Raw genomic sequence first — 22,815 nt, 5'->3', positions numbered from 1 at the left:
GTTTTTTTTTTTTTTTTTTTTTTTTTTTTTTTTTTTTTTTTTTTTTTTTATATATATATATATTCTGGATATTAGCCCTCTGTAGGATGTATATCTTTTCCTAGCCTGTAGGCTATCATTTTGTTCTGACAGTGTCCTTTGCTTTACAGAAGATTTCCAGTCATGAGGTCTCTTTTATTAATTGTTTATCTTACAACCTGAGCACTTGCTGTTCTACTCAGGAAGTTGTCTCCTGTGCCAATGTGTTCAAGGCTCTTTCTTACCCACTTTTTCATCTAATAGATTTACTGAGTCTGTGTTTTTTAATTATTTTTTTCTATAAATTATAGTTTATTCACTTTGTATCCCAGCTGTAGCCCCCTCCTTCATTCCCTCATAATCTCACCCTCCCTCTCTCATCTCCTCCCTGCCCCTCTCTAAGTCCACTGGTAGGAGAGATCCTCCACCCCTTCCATCTACCCTAGTTTATCAGGTCTTAAAGGACTGGCTGCCATGTCCCCTCTGTGGCTTGGTAAGGTTGCTCCCCCATCCAGGGGAGGCAGTTAAAAAGCTAGCGACTGAATTCAAGTCAAAGACAGTCCCTGTTCCCCTTACTAGGGTATGCACTTGGATACTGAGTTGCCGTGGGCTACATCTGAGCAGGGTTCTAGGTTATAGCATGGAGTCTGGTTTTATGTTGAGGTTTGTGACCCACTTGGACTTTACTTTTGGGCAGTGTGATAAGTATGAAACTATTAGCATTTTACTGCATTTAAACATCCAATTAGACCAGCACCATTTATGGAAGACTTTTCTTCTTATTATATGGTCTTGTATTCTTTATCAAAAATCAGGTGTCCATAGGTGTGTGGTTTTATTTCTTGGTTTTCAATTCAATTCTTTTGAGCCACCAGACTGTTTGTATGCCAATACCGTTACATTTTTATTACTTCTGCTCCATAGTACAACTTGTAGTCAAGGATGGAGATACCTCCAGAAGTTCTTTTATTGTTCGGGATGGTTTTAGTTATTCTTGGTTTTTGTTTGCTTGTTTGTTTGTTTGTTTGTTTGTTTGTTTTTCCATATGAATTTGAGAGTTGTAATTTCAAAGTCTGTGAAAGAATTGTGTTGGTTTTTTTGATGGGAATTGCATTGAATCAGTTGATTGCTTTTGGTAGGATGGCTATTTTCACTTTGTTAATCCTACCAATCCACGATGATGGGAGATCTTTCATCTTCTGATATTGTCTTCAATTTCTTTCTTCAGAGACTTGAAATTTTTTTCATACACTCTTTTTCTTGATTGGTGAAAGTGATTTCATGGGACTTTATGTTAATTTTGATTACTGTAAATGGTTTTATTTCTTTAATTTCATTCTCAGTCTTTTTGTCTTTTGTATACAGAAGAGATACTGAGGGTTTTGTTGTTGTTATTAATTCTGTATCTAGCTATTTTGCTGCAATAGTTTTCTGGTAGAAAGTTTTGGGGTCACTCATGTATGCTATCATATTGGCTGCAAATAATGAGACTTTGTCTACATCCTTTCTAATTTGAATCCCCTTTATCACCTTTAGTTGTCTTATTGCTCTAGCTAGAATCTCCCTTACTTTGTTGAAGAGATATTGAGAGAGTAGGTAGCCTTGCCTTGTCCCTTATTTCACTGTGATTTATTTAATTTTCTCTCCTTTTAGTGTGATGTTGGCTATAGGCTTGCTGTATATTGTCTTTATTGTGTTTAAGTATGTGCTTTGTATCCCTGATCTCTCCAAAACTTTAAACATGAATGAGTGTTGGATTTTTTTTTCTTTTTTTTTTTAATTTTATTTTTCTTTTTAGTTACATCTTGTTAACTCTGTGTCCCAGCTGTATCCCGCTCCCTCATTCCCTCCCCAACCGCACACTCTCTCCCTGGTCTCCTCCTGCCCCTTTCCAAGTCCACTGATAGGGGAGGACCACCTCCCCTTTCATTTGACCCTGTTTTATCAGGTATCTTCAGGGCTGGTTGCAAAGTCCTCCTCTGTGGCCTAACAGGACTGCTCCTCCCGTGGAGGGGGGGGTCAAAGAGCCTGCCCTTGAGATCCTGTTAGAAATAGTCCTTGTTCCCCTTACTTTGGAAAACTACTTGGTTACTGAGCTACCACGGGCCACATCTGAGCAGAAGTTCTAGGTTATATCCATAGATGGTCCTTGGTTGAGTGTCAGTCTCAGAAAAGACCCTGTGCCCGAATATATTTGGTCCTTGTAGAGCTCCTATCCTTTCCATATCATACTAACTCCCTTTCTTTCATACGATTCCCCACACTCTGCCGAGGGTTTAGTTATGAGTCTTAGTGTCTGCTTTGAAACACTGCTAGGTAGAGTCTTTCAGATGCCTTTTGTGGTAGACTCCTGTCATAAGTTCAATGCACATCCCATTTGTCTTTCTAAATGAGGATTGATCATCTTCGCCTCTGTCCACTTTCTTGATTATCTTCTTTAGGTGTATAGATTTCATTATGTTTATCACAATGATTTTTCAATAACTAAGGACATGATCATGTGTTATTTTTGTTGTTGTTTTAGTTTGTTTATATGGTGGATTACATTGATGGATTTCTGTATATTGAACTACCCCTGCATGCATGGGTTGGCGCCTACTTGGTCAAGGGGGATGATATCATTGATGTGTTTTGGGATTCAGTTTTTAAGCATTTTATTGAGTATTTTTGTGTCAAAGTTCATAAGAGATTGGTTTGAGATTGTCTTTCTTTTTAGGGTGTTTGTGTGGTTTAGGTATCAAGCTGACTGTGGCCTCATAGAATGAGTTTGGCAATGTTTCTTTTGTGAAATAGTTTGAAGAGAATTGGAGTTAGCTCTTCTTTTAAGGTCTAGTAGAATTCTGTACTGAAACCATTTGGCCCTATGCTTCTTTTAGAAGATAAAATTTTGATGAGAGCTTCCATGTCCTTAGGGAATATAGGACTACTTTATTTATTTCCTGATTATGATTTAACTTTGGTAAATTGAATCTATCAAGAAATTTGTCCATTTCATTTAGATTTTCAAATTTTGTTGCACATAGGCTTTTGAAGTAGTACCTAATGATTCTTTGGATTTCCTCATTGTTTATTGTCATGTCTATACTTGTTTTCTTTTTTTTTTTTTTCTTTTCTGATTTTGTTGATCTGGATAGTGTCTTTTTATGTTTTAGTTAGCCTACTAGTGGCTTTTCTATCTTGTTAATTTTCTTAAAGCAACATTTCTTGGTTTTGTTGATTCTTTGAATTGTTCTGTTTCTTACAAATTTATTTATTTCAGCTATCAATTTGATTATTTCCAGCCCTCTGCTCCTCTGTGGTGTTTCTTTTTCTTCTCCTCCTCCTTCTTCTTCCTCTTTTTTTTTTATAGTGCATTCAGGTATGCCATTAATTTGCTTTTACGAGATGTCTTTAATTTCTTTATGAAGGCACTTAGTGCTATGAAATTTTCTCTTAGCACTGTTTTCTTTGTTTCCCATATGACTGGGTAAGTTATGCCTTCATTTTCAGTGAATTCTAGGAAGTCTTTAATGTGTTTATTTTTTTCTTCCCTGAGCCACCTGTCATTGAGTAGTGAGTTGTTCAGTTTCCATGCATGTGTAGGATTTTGCTATTTCTGTAATGTTGAGGTATAGTTTTTAGACACGGTGGTCTGATAGGATACTAGGAATTATTTCAATCTTCTTGTATCTTATGAGGTTTGCTTTGCACCTGACTATGTTGTCGATTATGGAGATGTTTCCATGAGGTGCTGAGAAGAAAGTATACTATTTTGTGTTTGTGTTAAAAATTTCTGTAGACATCTATTTTGTCCATTTGATTTAAGACCTAAGTGTTGTTATTTCTCTGTGTAGCTTCTGCTTTAGTGATCCATCCTTTGGTAAGAGCGGGAAGTTTAAGTTTCCCGCTATTAAGGTGTTGGGGTGACTGTATCACATATGTTTTACTAATGTTTCTTTGACAAATGCAGGAGCCCCAATGTTTGAAGCAGACATATTCAAGATTGTGATATCCTCCTGGTGGACTTTTTCCTTTGATGAGAATCAAGTGTCCCTCCCAATCTCTTTTAATTATTTTTGTTGAAACACTATTTTATTACATACTAGGATGGCTACTCCAACTTGCTTCTTGGGACCACTTGCTTTGAAAACCAGCCCTTTATTATGATGCAGTATCTATCTTTGTTGTAGAGGTGTGTTTCTTGAATGCAGATGAATGTTGAATCATGTATTCACAAACATTCTGTTAGTCTGTGTCTTTTTATTGGAGAGTTGAGTCCATTGATGTTTATAGATTTTATTAAAATATGAAATGTTTCAAGAATTTGTGTCTCATTCCCAAAGAGGGACCATGCTAATCTTCTCCGAATCTTTCCAACTTTAGTATATGTGCTGCCAAAGTGAGCACTAAATACCCTTTGTTGAGTCCGTATTTTGTGTCAGTAATGTTATTAATTATTTGTATACCAACATAAATTTACAGATGAAGCACTTGCTACTGGTGGAAATGTGATTAAAATTTAGACTTCATATATTTAGTTCTAAACTCTCGTGTTGTAAAGGAAACAAAAAAACAAGATTTCAATATTACCTGCTTAACATATAAGAATAAACAAGTATGTATAAACTAGAGATTCATTTAAAACAGCGATGGGTCCTTGTTTGGAAGAATAGGTAATGTGTCAGCAGCCCTGTGATCACAAAGCATTATCATAGCCATTAAAGAGACAGATAATTCAATCATGAAGTCCCAACTGTGAGAAAATCCAGTTAGTAGAAAAGACAACATTCAGTAAAATCATCATACCTTTTGTATGTTTTATCAAGAAAATCTATTGAATTCATTAACATGCATGATAGAGTGCAAGGTGCCCTAGAGAAACAATGAATGCAGTGTGACATTACTCAGGCAGCCAGAAGATACTTAGTGTGAAAGGAAAGGCAGGGATATATGATTGATTTATAAAACAGAAGAAATTGCCAGAATCCAATTATTTGACAAAATTCGGGACAAATGATGTACACGAAGAAAGCTTACATAATCATGAGTAAACTTGGCTGTATACTTTAAGAAATCATACAGCTATTCCAATACCAAACAAACAGACAAAAAAAAAAAGTTGCACACAATCAACAGAAAGAAGATGAGACAAAGAAAACAAAGTCACAGACCTTGAAGCTGTCATTCTGCTTGAGTGGCTCTTTTCAAAGTTTTGCAAACATATTGTTTCTGTACTTTTAAAGTATGATGGAATAAACAGTCTTATACTTTCACTCCACCTCAGAGGTATGTGGTGACTCTGTGTCAGCTTCATCTTTTTATTCTCTGGTCATTCAACAAATCCTTGAAGCAAGAGTGTTCAATGACTATTATTTCCACTGCACAAGTCAAGAGTCAGTAGTGGCTGAGAGGTTACAGGATTGGTGCTGCAAGAATTCTGAAAACAACTCTCCTGTATGCTGTGTGGAGCAATGATATAGCCTTTATACCATTTTTACATTCATCATTTTTTCTCATAACTCTACAATAAAATGTCTGGTGCCGGAGAACTTGACACACATCAAACTCCAATCATCTTTGTAGGACTCACAGCCACCTTAGAGAATCTAGAGTGACACAGTATAGTTCAACGCCCCTGTGCTGAAATTACTGCAGTGACAAGCCAAGCCAAGGTGAATCTTAGAGTTTTGTGTTCATTTAAACTTTGTTAATTTAGGTAGTAAAAAATTGAAAACCAACAGATGTAAAGCTGACATTTATAAATATGTATTTGTGAAACAATGCAAATTCCTTTCAAATTAACCTATGCTCTCTATGCTTTTCATAGACATTGAGCAAGAAATAGAAGCAGTAGGTGTAAGAGACAGACAAACTATGATGAAAAATATGCTGAAAGTAGAGTAGGAATACATTACACAGTCTCATAAAATAGTGCCACCATTGTCCTACAATTCATGTAATTGAGCCAGGAGGACATCCAGGGAGGAGTATGCTGATAAGGAAAGTGGGATGCTTGCATGGATTAAGAGTCTGATTATTTATTAAAACAAAACTCTTTAATGATAACTGTTATTACTGAACACTTAATATTTGCTGGCATTATTCTAAGTAAATGACAAAACTTCTTAATTCAATAGTTATGACAAAGAAATGAAATAATCATCATTACTCCCATTTACAAAGAACCTAAGTCTTCAAGGAATTTAGTAACATCATGTTAAGTAATGCAGAGCCTTAAAAAAGTTGCTTGCCCTTTCATAGGCTGATTCAGTGGAAAGGATATGTCACTATTCATATAAAGTTGATTGGAGAATTTGGATAATTTCAAGACAATGCTCCAGTCCCTCTCAGAAGCTGCGGAATCAATATCTTGGAAACAAACTTGTCATATATTGTTTGCTTATATATTATTTCCTCTTCTGGTTCATAGCATCTTTTGAAGTTATATGGTTTAGGTAAATTAGAGGATATATGTCTGTGAAAATGGAGGTCTCAGAAGCACCTGATACCAATTCTAATGATTTGATCAATCATTATAAACATGGAAGTCTCAGGTCCCCTAATTTTTTTCTTTTTCTAATATTATTGTGTAGGAAAATGTAGTTTGTAATGTCATTGGTAAATATATAAACGAAAACAATACTATCTCTGAAAAAATACAACTTTGAAACTAAGTCTATATTCTATCATATTATTATGTAAAAAGTATTTTCAAAACTGTTTATTATAAAATATTAATATTTTGTCTTATATTTTTGACGAGAACCTTCAGTACTTGTAAGTATATTTATACATCTTTTTTGAAAAGCTATTTTTTGAAAAATGACAGTGGATCACAGCTTTAAAACATTACCAATAAAGCCTAAGAATTTTCTTGAGTCAGGATCAACAATTGGAAAGCTCATTCCTACTGCCCTTTTTCCTTACAGGAGATATACTTTAGAAAATTTGTGAACAGTTTCCCTAAACTTTGGATACATATTTATTTCTATAAACTCCCCTCTAATTTACTCAGTCGGTTATTTCTCTAGGATCTGGAAGGTTTGTGTTGGAGATGTACGCATACAGGAAATAATGTCCCTGTTTTCTGCTCTGTACGAAGGCAGGAGCCTAGTTTAGAGAGGACACAGAAATGTGTGCAAGTTTTAAAATTCCCTAGTAATAAAGATAAAGAAAGTTTATTTAGTTACTTAGTATAAAGTAAAAAAAAAATAAAACAATAAATGGTAGTCAGTTTCCCCTAACCCCAGCACTTTAAACCCTAAAATTCTTTCTTTTAGAAGAGTTGAGCTTGACCTCTCTGTTCTCTTAAAGGACTTGAATCTTTGCTACCTCTTTAATTTTGCCTGGTGGAATTTTTGCTTTGGAAGTAAGTGACAATATTTCCAAGGAGACTGAATGGATGCCACTAACCAAACACACTATTTCATTAGTAAAGTGCAAAAATAATATAGTAGGCAACAGGCATCAATTTGGTGTGTAGTACAGCTTGGGAGTAACGAAGTACAATAACGGAAAAAAGGGGGCTTTGGAGGCAAGAGTCCAAGAATTCTAATCATTCTGTTAAACCAAAAGTTGAAGTATGCTACAAGTTTGTAGCTCTGAAGGCAATCTCAAAATCTGCTGAATGTTGTCAGTGGAAATGAAGGAATGTTATTAATGATAAAAATACACAATTGAGTAACTGGGTATACTATAAACAGTGATAGAATGGACCATACACATAATTAAATTATTTCAGCTACTGATTATATGGAATTAATAAATATTATATGAACTTCCCAGCTTTGCAATAGGATTTGGGGACTGCAAATTTTACAGAAGAGAAATCAAGCCTAGCCTAACTTCTCTTTTCTGTCATAATTTCTTAATCTCACTGTTGATCTATAAAGTGATTTTGCACAATGAATCTTATTACTAAGCTATTTTGATGATTGTTTCTATCAAAATATAAAGTTAAATGTTCATATTAACTGAAGGAAACTATGAAAATATATTATCATAGAAGCTGTGATTAGCAGTGATTCCTGATGACATGTTATTGCTTCTTCAGAGAAACTTCTCCTTGTCTTATATATTGATTAACACAGAGACCCACTACTGGGTGATGTGAAGAATTTGAGAAACCTTGGAACCTTTGGCATTAATTGGGATATCTTTATCAAACCCTGCACCTCTAATCTCACTGATATATGTGGAAGAGGAGGCAGAAAGCTTGTAAGAGCCAGACATAGTGGATGGCACCAAGGGAACAATATCTTCCAGATACCAGAGGACTCAAAGAGATATGAACTCACAGAGACTGTGGCAGTACACTCAAGTCCTGTGTAGGTCCAGAACTAACACAATACCAACACAGAGAAGGGAACATAGATACAAAGGCCCAATGTTTCCAAAAAGCTATTTGTAATAAATACCACCTAGAAAAGGAAAAATAATTAATGTTCTCCAGTGGAGTGTCAAAGTGCATAATAATCACTGTCCAGTGCAGGTCGGTCTCAAGCCCAGAAATGATGGACAATACAAGAGACTCCATATTTTTGGTTTGGTTTGGTTTGGTTGTTTGTTTGGTTTATTGCCTTTGTGGGGTTTTTGTTTTGTTCAGATACATTTGACTTATTATTATTATTATTATTTTTAGTTTGACTTGATTTTCTTCTTCTTCTTCTTCTTCTTCTTCTTCTTCTTCTTCTTCTTCTTTTTGTTTTCAGAAAGAGATGTACATAAAGAGTAGGTGAGGAGGTAGGGAGGATCTGGGTGGAATTAGGAAGGGAAAGAATATGACCAAAATACATTGTATGAAAAAATTAAATAAAAATTAATAATGTTTAAACAGATAAAAAATACTTTCATTAAGACCATACATATTTGTCTTTATAGACAGGCAAACTCCCTCTGTAGTATAGCAGTCAAAGAAATGCGGGGAAACAAGCTGATCGCCATAAACTTCCCGAAAAACGTAGATGGTAACTGTGGCTGCTCTCAGTGCCAAACAGCAGGACACATCCGGACCGCACTTCTGAAGTCTGCTCATAAATATTTACTACAATTGCAGAATGTTTGAAACAAAATAGGAAGCCGATCAAGTTTTTGGAAATTAACAGAAAATTGAACGAGTAAATGCACTCACATCTGGGTAAAAAGTATTTGATGTCCATTGTTTCTGAGTAATCTCACAAACTTCTGTCATTTATTTTATGTATTTTTTTTTTTTTTAGGTATGTAAAAAGACTACTTGACAAGATAAGGCCAATTGTTCCATTTAAGACCTATTTAAAGCATTTATTGTTTTTATCAGATATTTTGTTGTGGCAATAAGGTGATTAGCTAATATGCTACTTTGTAGATTTTGGGGATATTTCTGAAAGCTACATAATCTCATTCAGAAAAGTAAACTATTTTGTTTCTTTCTTTTCTTTTTATTTTTATTATTATTTACAATTTATTCAATTTGTATCCCAGTTGTAGCCTCCTCCATCTGCTCCTGGTCCCACTCTCCCTCCCACCTCCTCTCCTATCGCACTTCCCTAGTGCGCTTATAGCGGAGGTCCTCCTTCCCTACTGTCTGAGCCTAGCCTATCAGGTCCCATCAGGATTGCCTGGATCCTTTTTTATTTTTTAATTTTCATATTCTTTTTCTAAAATTACAATTTATTCACTTTGTATCCCAGCGATATCCCCTTCCTTCATTCCCTCACAAACCCACTCTCCCTCCCTCATTTCCTGCCATGCCCCTCTCCAAGTCCACTGAGAGGGGAGGTCCTCTTAAGCCTTCCATCTGACCTTACCCTATCAGATCTCATCAGGACTGGCTGCATTGTGCTCCACTGTGGCTTTGTAAGGCTGCTTCCCCATTAGGGGGAGGTTATCAAAAAGCCAGCCATGAGTTCATGTCACAGACAGTCCCTGATCCCCTTACTAGGGTATCCCCTTGGAGACAGAGCTGCCAAGGGCTACATCTGTGCAGGGGTTCTAGGTTCTCTCCATGCATGGTCCTTGGTTGGAGTATCAGTCTCAGAAAAGACCCCTGTGCCCAGATTTTTTGGTTCTGTTGCTCTCCTTGTGGAGCTCCTATCCCCTCCAGGTCTTTCTATCTCTCTCTTCTTACATAGGTTCCCTGTACTCTGTCCAAATTCAGTTATGAGCCTTATCATCTGCTTTGATACCCTGCTGGGTAGAGTCTTGCACAGGTGCTCTGTGATAGGCTCCTATCCTGTTTCCTGTTTTCTCCCTCTTCTAATTTCCATCTTGTTTGCCTTTCTTAGTGAGAATTGTTCATATTTCCCAGGGTCCTCCTTGCTTAGCTTCTTTAGGTGTACAGATTTTAGTATGTTTATCCTATATAATATGTCTAATACTCACTTATAAGTGAGTATATACCATGTGTGTCTTTCTGTTTCTGGGATACCTCACTCAGCATATTTACTTGATCCCACAATTTGCCTGTAAATTTCATGATTTCCTAGGTTTTAATTGCTGAATAGTATTCCATTGTGTAAACATACCACTATTTCTGTATCCATTCTTCAGTTGAGGGACATCTGGGTTGTTTCCATGCTAAGAACATGGTTGAACAAATATCCTTGTTGTATACTTGAGCATATTTTGGATGTATGCCTAGGAGAGGTATAGCTGATTCTTGAGGAAGCACTACTCCTAATTGTCTGAGAAAACATCAGAGTGATTTCCAAAGACCTACAGATCACCAAATAGACTAGATAAGAAATAACCTCCACACATCACATAATTTTCAAAACTCTAAAGGTACAGAACAAAGAAAATATATTAAAATCATCAAGGAAAAACGGCCAAGTAACACACACACACACATACACACACACACACAAACACACAAACACACAAACACACACACACATATATATTTCTTAACAGAAACTAAAAGACAGAAGGCCCTGGGCATAGGTTATGCAAACTCTAAGGGACCACAGATGCCAACCGAGACTACTATAGTCAGCAGAGCTTTTAATCAACGTAGATAGAGAAAACAAAATATTCCATGACAAAACTTAACTTAAACAATATCTACACAGCCTGGATTCTCTTCCTCTGTGGACTGGCTAGGTTATCCCATAAGGGAGAAGTGATCACAGAACAGGTATTTCTAATGTGATTTTTAAAGTGCACAAAAGATGTTTCCTAAGTCTTTATGATATTTCTTCATTATGACTACAGCATACACAAATTAACGTAAGTCAGTCAAAATATATGAATTATAAAGTTTTTCTGATAGTCCCTGTCATGTGACTCAGTGTATTTATTAAAACCCATACCTTCCCTTTTCTGCAAGACTCTTTTTTAGTTTTATATATCCTACATATTTTAAAATAAATCTATCTTTTTTATAACTATGCAATACCTATAAAAGATACATGTCAGGCATAAGAACAATTGAAACTATATTTATAATCAGAAGCCAGTTTACTTTCTCATAATATTCCAACAATATCTGAATGTTAACTTTTAATATCTGAATCATTCTTTGTTACATGAATGTAACTAGGCTATGTCAAGGAATGCAATTCCTCTCTGTTGGCCATTGTTACATATTCCTGCTCCCAATGTTTTCTGAATCCTGTGGTCTAAACCAGACCTATGAGTTATGCTATCCATTTGGATCATGTATTTTTTTTTCATCTTCAACAGTTTTTCAAACAAATGTTGCCATATTTTCTTTCTCTTGATTCTTCTAGCCATGTGACTCTGCCATCTTCTTGAAGTTTATTTTTTTGTTTTAGAGAAAAAAAATCTCCCCAGAGAGCCATCTGCAGCTCTGAAGCCCACAGAAGGCTGAGGAAATATTTGTAATGCTGCCATTTACTTGAATGACTTGAGTGATCTGAAACTGCTTTAAACATATGAAACACCACCCCAGACAAGTAGGTATTTTGAAACTAAACAGCTTGCATGTGGAAAAGATGTTAATCCTGGAACACCAAATTACATAAAACATGACTTTTTAACAAATACAAACTATTGATTTGTAATCACTAAATACAATAAACTTGATAATAACAAGATAATGTTTTATTAATTTTTATAAGATTAAAAATATTAAACCAAAATGTCCTTGAAAAATAAAAATATGTACATTCCAAAGCTCAAAAATTTTTGAATAATATCTGAGAATTTAAAATCTGTATATGTTTAAAAATAAGATCATGGGAAAATAATTGAAATATTGTCATTTTTGTTGAGAAATCAATTAACAGTTCTCTGAAACAGATAAGGGCCTTATAATGTTTTGTCTTATTAAGAACAAGCTTATGAAGTCAGCCAGACAAAAATATGTTACATAAGCAATAAGATAGTTTAGCTTTTTAAAACATTAACTATAGCAGTTATTGTTTTTTATTATATTGTTGCAAAATGTTACTTTTGAAGTTCAAAGTTACTGAATTGATGTTGGTCACAAGCTTGATGTATGTTGCCTTTACTATATTTAGGTATGTATTCCTGATCTCTCCAAAATTTTAAACTTGAACCAATGTTGGATTTTGTCAAATGCTTTTAGGGATCTAAGGAGATGATCATCTGGTTATTTGTTTTGTTTTTGTTTTGCATTGTTTTGTTTTTTGCTTTTTTTGTTGTTTTTCAGTTTGTTTATATGGTGGAATACATTGATGAATTTCCATATATTGAACCACCCCTACATGCCAGGAATGAAGCCTACTTGGTCATGGTGGATGATCTCTTTGATGTGTTTTAAGATTCAGTTTGTGAGTATTTTATTGAGTATTTTTGCATCAATGTTCATAAGAGAGATTGGTCTGAAGTTCTTTCTTTGTTGGTCTTTGTGCAGTTTAGGTATCATGGTGACTGTGGCTTCATAGAATGAGGGTGGTAAAGACTCTTCTGTTTCTATTGATCACCTCCCCATGGCACTTTGCTAGGCCACAGAGAAAGAGGATCCTGACAGTTTGATGAGACTTGAGGCTAGGGTCAGATAGTAGGGGAGGAGGACCTATCCTATCAGTGGTCCTATGGGAAGAACATAGGAATGGAGGGAAGAGGGAGAAAGGGTAGGACCAGGAAGAGATGAGGGAGGGGACTAAAGCCAGTATACAATATAAATACATTGTATTAAATAATAATAACAACAACAACAATAATAATAATAATAATATATTTTTAAAAGTTACTTAGATTCTTTTAAATTGGCTTGCATTCTCTTAGTAGATAATAGATAAAAAAGTTAAATAACTCACTCAGGATTATCCTTTCCAAGTCCCACCATTTACCTGCAAATTTCATGATTTCTTTATTTTTCATGGCTGAGTAATATTCCATTGTATAGATGTACCACAGTTTCTGCATCCATTCTTCAGTTGAGGGGGATCTGGGCTGTTTCCAGCTTCTGGCTATTACAAATAAAGCTGCTACAAACATGGTTGAGCAAATGTCCTTTTTGTGTACTTGAGCCTCTTTTGGGTATATGCCTAGGAATGGTATGGCTGGATCTTGAGGAAGCGCTATTCCTAGTTGTCTGAGAAAGCGCCAGATTGATTTCCAGAGTGGTTGTACCAGTTTACATTCCCACCAGCAGTGGAGAAGGGTTCCCCTTTCTCTACAACCTCTCCAGCATGTGTTGTCCCTTGAGTTTTTCATCTTGGCCATTCTGATGGGTATAAGGTGAAATCTCAGGGTTGTTTTGATTTGCATTTCCCTAATGGCTAATGAGGTTGAGCATTTCTTTAAGTGTTTCTCTGCCAGTCGATATTCCTCTACAGAGAATTCGCTCTTTAGCTCTGTTCCCCATTTTTTAATTGGATTACTTGGTTTGCTGCTTTTCAGCTTCTTTAGTTCTTTGTATATACTGGATATTAGTCCTCTGTCAGACAAAGGGTTGGTGAAGATTCTTTCCCAATCTGTAGGAAAGGGGCACGGTGGATTTGAGGGAGGGAGGGTGGGATTGGGAGGGAATGAGGGAGCCAGATACGGCTGGGATACAGAGTTAATAAAATGTAACTGATAAGAAAAAAATAAAATTAAAAAAATAAAACAACAACAACAAAAATATTTTGAATAGAAACAAGTATTAGGCATATTCATAAAAGGTTTGCTGAAAATTTTGCTCACAAAATATTTTCTTTTAAATTTATATATATATATATATATATATATATATATATATATATATATATATACATATTTGAGCTAGAGGTTAGTAAATATTTTCCAATATCATCTCATTCTGTAATTCATATGGTACTGACTCTTCTGAAACTTGATTTTCTCAAATGCTATAGATTCGAGTTTAGATACAAATTGGTTTGTCCTGGTACAACCACTCTGGAAATCTATCTGTCGCTTTCTAAAACAATTAGGAATAGTGCTTCCTCAAGACCCAGCTATACCACTGCTAGGTATATACCCAAAGTTTGCTCAAGTACACAAAAGGGATATTTGCTCAACCATGTTTATAGCAGCTTTATTTGTAATAGCCAGAACCTGGAAACAACCCAGATGTCCATCAACGGAGGAATGGGTACAGAAATTGTGGTATTTTTACACAATGGAATACTACTCAGCAATCAAAAAGGAGGAAATCATGAAATTTGCAGGCAAATGGTGGGACCTAGAAAAGATCATCCTGAGTGAAATATCCCAGAAGGAGAAAGACAAACACGGTATATACTCACTTATATAGACCTATAAGATATAATAAACATAATGAAATCTGTACACCTAAAAAAGATAATCAAGAGAGTGGACATGGGGTAAGATGATCAATCCTCGTTTAGAATGACAGATGGGATGTGCATTGAACGTATGACAGGAGTCTACTGAGCGCATTGGAAAGACTCTAACTAGCACTGTTTTCAAAGCAAAGACTCATGACCAAACCTTTGGCAGAGTACAGGGAATCATAAGAAAGAAGGGAGTTAGTCTGATGAGGAAAGGATAGGAGCTCCACAAGGACCAAATATATCTGGGCACAGGGTCTTTTCTGAGACTGACATTCAACCAAGGACCATGTATGAATGTAACCTAGAACCTCTGCTCAGATGTAGCTTGTGGTAGCTCAGTAACCAATTGGTTTCCCATAGTGAGGGGAACAAGGACTATTTCTAACAGGAACTCAATGACTGGCTCTTTGGCCTCCCCACCCCCCAAGGGAGGAGCAGTCCTGTTAGGCCACAGAGGAGGACTTTGCAGCCAGTCCTGAAGATACCTGATAAAACAGGATCAGATGAATGGGGAGGAGGTCCCCCCTATCAGTGGACTTGGCAAGGGGCACGGTGGAGAGGAGGGAGGGAGGGAGGGAGGGACTGGGAGGGAATGAGGGATCGGGACACGGCTGGGGTACAGAGTTAATAAAATGTAACTGATAAGAAAAAAATAAAATATAAAAAAAACAAAAAAATAACTTTTTATAATAATCATGTAGCTTTGTAACTAAGAGTAAAAGATTGGTTTCATTTCAAATAAAGTTTTGAATTGATGAATAAAAAAAAACAAATTTGTTTGTCAAATACACTAAGGTATTGAAGTCAGTAATTGTTTATTACACATCAGGAGAATACACAATTTAGGGAATTCTAATCTTCCACAGTATATTTAACACTTTTTTCCTAGAGAAATATTGTCATAGGTAGAGTTAAATTCCTCATCAAATTTCATTTATGTCAACAGGTTAATTGAAAAGGAGTAATTGAGCTTTCATACTAGTGAATTGAGCATTGGAAAGTTGAAGAATGTGTCCACTGGATTTTGACAAAATGCTACCAAAAAATGTAATTCTTTGTTTTACAATAGAAAGGCTAATGGTTACATATGTGTTCTTTTGTTTCAAATAACATCCAGCTGTGTGGCTTTCTATTTGTAATTATTCTGGTATTGCTTTATGGTAGAAACAAGATAAAACCGAATAGAATTTATACAGTTCTGTTGTTTAAATAAGTGAACAGAATAAAAGGCAGAGACACAAATAGTGCATGTGACATTTTAGATTAATAACAGAATATGATAACATCAAGGTATAGGGAAATCACTGTCAGTGTCCAGCTGACAATGAGGAAGAGTAACTGGAGTGATTCAGAAGTTTGATCACAATAAAAGAAAATAAAGTCAGGAAACTAAGAGGTTGGGAAATTCACACGTATTTAAAAATAAAAGAGTTTTCATACAATCTCCAATTCCAGGAAGCTATCAGTAAACATGAGAGTGAATTGTATAGCAGGCACAGCACAGAGGGCATGGAGAGTACTTGTTTTTCTGGTGTAAATGTTACAACAAGGAAACAACAGCTTGTAGGAGGGTGCCAGTAAATCGGTATCCTTACAAGGCAGCCCTGATTTTGTTAGAGCTGGCGGTGAAGTGGACTTTGAGAGAAGATATTTTAGAATAGGATAGGTTTGAGTAATGACAAACTGGGCAATTCGGCATGTTGAGTCGGTATAAGGAGGTAAGCGGCCACAATATTTTGAATCAAGTGGATCTTTTCAAGACTTTCATGAAAAAGGAATAAAGGGATCCCTGGGAGACATAGCAGCACAGACACTAGCTTTTCTTTGTGCTCTACAGAGACATGAGAATGTCAGGCACACACTTTAGTCACTCAAATATGCCATTTGAAAAAAAATGATATTGAGAAAATGGGTTGTTGGATATGATGTGGCAAAGACAAGTATTTCGGTCTCTGGGCCATACTTGAAGATAATCGGAGCAGTTTAAGAATCAAATGATTTTTGTCAAAGACAAAGAACAATTGTGGCTGGAAACAAGGGTACCTGAATGTTGAAACAGTGTTACAAGCATCATAAATGAAGGTGGAGAAAATAGCTGTTTATAGTCTAAAATCTAATATTGTTGGAGAAATTTTAAAAACAATGACCAAATTATCTTGAGAAGAAATCAGAACTAATACCTTTCAACTCTTGCTGTGCATAGCAAATGTTCTTGACATTATGAAATATATATATACATATATATATGACTATATAAAGTTATATGTAAGATTACAAAAGGGAAATATGTGAGACTATATGATCTTCAAAATTAAGGTCTGGTATAATAGTAGTAGCAGTATGTGTGTGTAGAAATATTTATTTATATATAAAAATTAATATAGAAATCTCAAAACACATTAGGAAAGGACAAGTAGAAAGAAGAAAGAACACAAGAATCATCAATGTAAAAAATGAAAAAAAAATGAGGAGGACTTCCCTAATCAGTGACTGGGGGAGGGGCATGGGTGGAGAAGGGAGAATGAAGGTGGGATTGGGAGGGGAAGAGGGAGGTAGCTACAAGGGGATAAAAAATGAATAAAATGTAATTAATAAAAATAAAATAATGAGTAAGAACATTAAAGAAAACATAATGATTTTTTTCTTGCCAGAGAAAACACAAAATGATTATGATGCTTCTAGGATAAATACCCAAGTCTTATGAATCATATTTATAACAGTATGGAGGAATAATCCTATCAGACTGTGCTTTATCTCACGAAACCTTCTAAATCTAGCCTTCTATTTCCTTAGGTGATATAGGACTAATTAATTTGTTTACGTGATCTTGATTCAAGTTTGATAAGTGGAATCTATCAAGAAAATTGTCCATTTTATTTAGATTTTCAAATTTTGTAGTATATAGACTTTTGAAGTAAGACCTAATGATTCTTTGGATTTCTTCAGTATCTGTCTTTATGTCTCCCTTTTCATTTCTGATTTTGTTAATATGGATAATGTCTCTCCCTTTTAGTCAGTTTGGTGAAAGGTTTGTCTATATTGTACAAGTTTACACTCCCACCAGCAATGGAGGAGGGTTCCTCTCTCTCTACCCTCTCACTGGAGATTTTGGTCTTAGCCATTCTAACCAGTGTGAGATGGAATCTCAGATTCCTTTTGTTTCTGTTTGGTTTTTCTGTTTGTTTATTTTTCATTTTGCTAAACTCACTCATTCTTTGCTCTTTCTCTTTATTATTATTATTATTATTATTATTATTATTATTACCGTTATTATTATTATTTATAATTTCTTCAGTTTGTTTCCCAGTATTTGCCTCCTCCCTTGTCTCCTCCTGGTCCCAACTTCCCTCCCTCCTCCTCGCTTATCATTTTCCCCAGTCCACTGATAGGGAAAGTACTCTTCCCCTACTGTCTGACCATAGACTATCAAGTCCCATCAGGACTTCCTGGATCCTCTTCCTCTGTGGGCTTGCTAGGTTGCCCACTCAGGGAGAAATGATCAAGGAGAAGGCAACCAAGTTCATGTCAGAGACTGTCACTTCTCTTACTAGGGAACCCACAAGGGAACTGAGCTGTCTATGGGCTACATCTGAGCAGGGGTTCTAGGTACTCTGTATGCATGATCTTTGGCTGATGCATCAGTCTCTGCAGGCCCTGCATTTTGGTTTTGCTGACCTCCTTGTGTAGCTCCTATCTGCCCTGGGGCCTTTTATACCCCCTTCTTCCATAATGCTCCCCGTGCTATCTCCAAAATTTGGCTATTATTCTCTTCATCTGCTTCCATCCTCTGCTTCCTGCAGTCTTGTAGAAGACATCTGTGGTAGGCTCCAGTCAACTTCAAGATTCCATGTCATACCCATCAGAATGGCTAAGATCAAAAACTCAAGTGACAAGACATAATGGAAAGAATATGGAGAGAGGAGAACTCTCCTCCATTACTTGCAGCAATGTAAACTTATACAACCACTTTGGAATTCAATCTCATGCTTTCTCTGAATACTGGGAATAATGCTACCTCAAGACCCAGTTATACTATTCCTTGGCATATATCTGAAAGACGCTCAAACATACAACAAAGACATTTGCTCAACTATGTTCATACCAGCTTTACTTGTAATAACAGGAATATTGAAACAACCTAAATGTCCCTCAACTGAAGAATGGATACGGAAATTGTGGTACATTTATACAATGGAATATTATTTAGCAATTAAACAAGGATAAGATGAAATTTGCAGGCAAATAGATGGAGCTAGAAAAGATCATCCTGAGTGAGGTATCCCAGAATTAGAGAGATGATATATACTCACTTATAAGTGGATATTAGCCATATAATATAGGATAAGCATACTAAAATCTACAGACTTAAAGAAAATAGAACCCCTATATAGATGTAGCCCATGGCAGTTCAGTGTCCAAGTGGGTTCCATAGTAATGGGAACAGGGACTCTCTTTGACAGGAACTGATTGGCCTGCTCTTTGATCACCTCTCCGTGAGGTGGGAGCAGCTTTACCAGGCCACAGAGGAAGACAATGCAGCCAGTCTTAATGAGACCTGATAGACTAGGTCCAGAAGGAAGGAAAGGACAACCCCCCCCTTATCAGTGGACTTGGGGAGGGGCATGCGTGGAGAAATGAGAAGGAGGGATGGATTGGGAGGGGAGGTGGGAGGGAGCTACAGGGGGGATACAAAGTGAATAAACCATAATTAATAAAAATAATAATAATAAAATAAAAAGAAACTAAATGATAATGAGGACCCTAAGAAAGATGTATAATTCTCAGAGTCCTTTAGTTTTGTCGTTCCCTGATAGCTAATGGAGTTGATCATTTCTTAAAGTGCCTCTTGTCCATTTATCATTCCTCTGTTGAGAACTCTGTATTAGTTCTGTGATCCATTTTTTTTTCTAAATGTTGTGTTTTGTTGATCTTTTGCTTCTTTTTATTTTCATATTTGTTGGGATTTCTCTGTGTATTTCTTGATTTTGTTTCTGATTTTTTTCTTGTTTTTTGAAAGAGAGAGAAAATTTGGGCTATTTTGTTTATTGATGTTTGATTTCTTGAGTTCATTATATATTTTTTAAATTAGCCCTTTGTCAGATGTAGGATTGATAAAGATTTGTTCTCAATCTGTAAATTTGGTTACCTGTTCCTTGATTATTTCCCCCCCCAGGGCAGGCTTCCCAAGCCACAGAGGAAGAGAGGGTCCAGGCAGTCCTGAAGACATGATAGGCCAAGGTCAGAGGGTAGGTGAACAGAGCTTCTCCTTTCTGTGGTCTAGGGAAGAAGGATGAGGGAAAAAACGGAAAAAGGGTATGTCCTGGAAGAGATGAGAGAAGGGACTGCAATTGAGATATAAACTGAATAAATTATTAAAAAATTAAAATTAAAAAATCGTTGAGGTGTTTGATCCACTTGGAGTATAGTTTTGTACAGGGTGATAAATTGGATCTATTTGCATTTTTCTACATGTAGACATCCATTGAGACCAACACCATTTGTTGAAGAAGCTATCTTTTCTCCATTGTATGGTTTTGGCTTCTTTGTCAAAATCAAGTGTCTGCATGTATGTGGGTTTATTTATGGATCTTTGATTCATTTCTTTGATTCACTAGTCTGTTTCTATGCCAATACCATGTTTTTATTGCTGTTGCTTTATACAACTTGAGATCAGGGATGGAGATACCTTCAGAAGATCTTGTATTGTACAGTGTTGTTTTACCTATTCTGTTTTTTGTTTCCCATATAAAATTGAGAGTTGTTCTTTCAACCAAGGACCATGCATGGAGAGGACCTAGACCCATTTCTCAGATGTAGCCCCTGGACAGCTCAGTCTCCTTGGGTATTCCTTAGTAAGGGGAGCAGGGTCAGTCTCCAGCATGAACTAGGTTGCTCCCTCCTTGATCACCTCTCCCTGGGGGGTACAGCCTTGCCAGGCCACAGAAGAAGACAATGCAGCCAGTCCTGATAAGACCTGATAGGCTAGGGTCAGACAGTAGAGGAGGAGGACATCCCCTAACAGTTTACTAGGGGAGGGACATAAGGGAAAAGGGAGAGGGAGAATGGGACTGGGAGCTGATGAGAGAGGGGCTACAGCCAGGATAAAATGTGAATAAATTATAGTTAATAATAATGCTAATGCAAAACAAAAAAAAATTAAAAAATGAAAATGATTGATTTAGATGAATTCTTAAATTGTACTACAGTGCTACCATTAATCCTGCATATTCACCAATCTACCTACTCAAGAAGGCATAAAACAAAGTTCATTTAAATTTTGAATGACGACGGTGAAAGGAAATACTACCATAAAGAGCCAAGATTACAAAATATCCCCATTTTGATTCCCATTCAAAGGAGATTGAGTTAATGGAAAATAGAATAAGGCATCAAGGCAACAAAACCACTAAAATCATAAAGTTTTATAAGAGACATCAGTGAAAATGTATTTCATAGGTGAAGGGCAGCATAGACTGGGTCCATTCCACCCCATGCCAGGTCAAACCTGGCCTGTTTCATTCAAGTTACTGCACAAAATATTTATATATTAAAACTTCTATTATGTACCAAATAAGTTAGTGGATCAGTTTTAAAAAGATGATGGATAGGGAATCATAAATAACAAGATACATTGTATTTATAATTTGGGGTCCTCACTGGGAACATACATGAAAATGTGTCCTCCTGAAAGGTAGCTAGGACTTCCTGTGTAAAGTAACTGAATAGCATGATATAACTTACTTTATGAAGCACTTCTTGCTTTTGATAATAGCTGAAATGGGTTGTATAAAACCAAACAGAATGTACTAATGGAGAGTCATTAGCATTTTTCTTTTTTAGTTTGATAGGGAAACTTCTTTTGGTGGTGGAATTAGAGGGTATTTTAATTACAGTTCAAAAAGGGAAGACTAAACAATAGGTATGGTAAGAAAAGAAAGGAAAGACATGTGGAAAACACTGCCCATCAACATAACAAAAAAGGAGTGTAGGTGAGCCAGAACAGAAGACACAGGGTCTTAGAGAAACACAGTAAACACTTCTGAAGGGAGCGTTAGTGAACAGAATACACGGTTGAAGTGTAACACATTAGAAAGACCTGAGCAGAGAGGCAGAATATAGTTCACATTGAACAATTTCAGGGCTCAGGCAGACCAAGAGGTTCAGAATACGAAAAGAAGTTTGCAACAGGTTAGAACATCAAAATCCTCTAAAATATTCAGTTGATAGAGTAGTACCTTGTAGAAAATAGTACATGGGTGCCTCAAAAACAAAAACAAAAAACACAAACGAAGGGTCTTGCTAGTATGGCTATAGCCAAAAGACACAGTGTCTGTACTTCGAGGAGACTGGTCTGCTGCCCTGCTACTCAATCACTCCCACCAAGGACCACTCATGGAGATAACCTAGAACCCTGCTCAGAGGTAGCCCATGGCAGCTCAGTGTCCGCTATTCACAATTCCCCCCCCCGTCCCCACAAAAAAGGAAACCTCTTAAATGTTCATGACAAATGAAAAACTGACAAATGAAAAAAGAAAACGTTGCAGTATGCACAATTGGTAAATGAATGATATTCAGCTACAAAATGAATGAATGATACTCAACTATAAAAGAATGGAAGCCTAACATTTACAACAGTATTAACAGAACTCAGATCATTGTGTTTACAGACATGAACCAGGCACAACGACAAACACAATCTTACTCAGACAGAACGTAGACGTATTGGCATAATTGACTTCAAAGGTGCAATGATGGTCTGGAAATGAGCGGATGAAGAATGAATGATGATTAGTGAGTACTACACTATAATAAGAAACGAAAGGTTTGCCATGCTACTGCACAGCTTAGTAACTGCCGATAGCAATAACATGTAGTTTTAACAATTAAAAAACCGTAATTCCTTTTATCGTAAAAATGTTGACATAACTTCAGTGTGACTTGTCCATTAAAATGTGCATAAATATCAAAATGTGTATCATAAATATGCAGAAATTAATTCAACATTTAAAATGTCAAAAGTGTATTTTTTGGTCCATATACTTCCAGTTTCTTGAGGAAATTCTACACTGATTTCCAAAGCGGCTGCATAGTTTCTACTTGCCCAGCAATA

The 22,815-nt window shown here is 36.1% G+C and overlaps 1 non-coding gene across 1 annotated transcript; it reads right to left on the bottom strand.

Moving 5' to 3' along the window:
* Window positions 1–4,297: 4,297 nt before the first annotated feature.
* On the bottom strand, window positions 4,298–4,404 carry LOC129679053 (U6 spliceosomal RNA). Its single transcript, XR_008720484.1, has one exon. It is a non-coding gene; the product is annotated as a U6 spliceosomal RNA (small nuclear RNA).
* Window positions 4,405–22,815: the final 18,411 nt, after the last annotated feature.

Source organism: Psammomys obesus, unplaced genomic scaffold (assembly GCF_907164565.1).
Source record: "Psammomys obesus unplaced genomic scaffold, mPsaObe1.curated_primary_1811, whole genome shotgun sequence".
NCBI classification, from domain to species: domain Eukaryota; kingdom Metazoa; phylum Chordata; class Mammalia; order Rodentia; family Muridae; genus Psammomys; species Psammomys obesus.
Note: the sequence above shows the minus strand (reverse complement) of the source record. Positions and strands in the feature narration are given on the sequence as shown.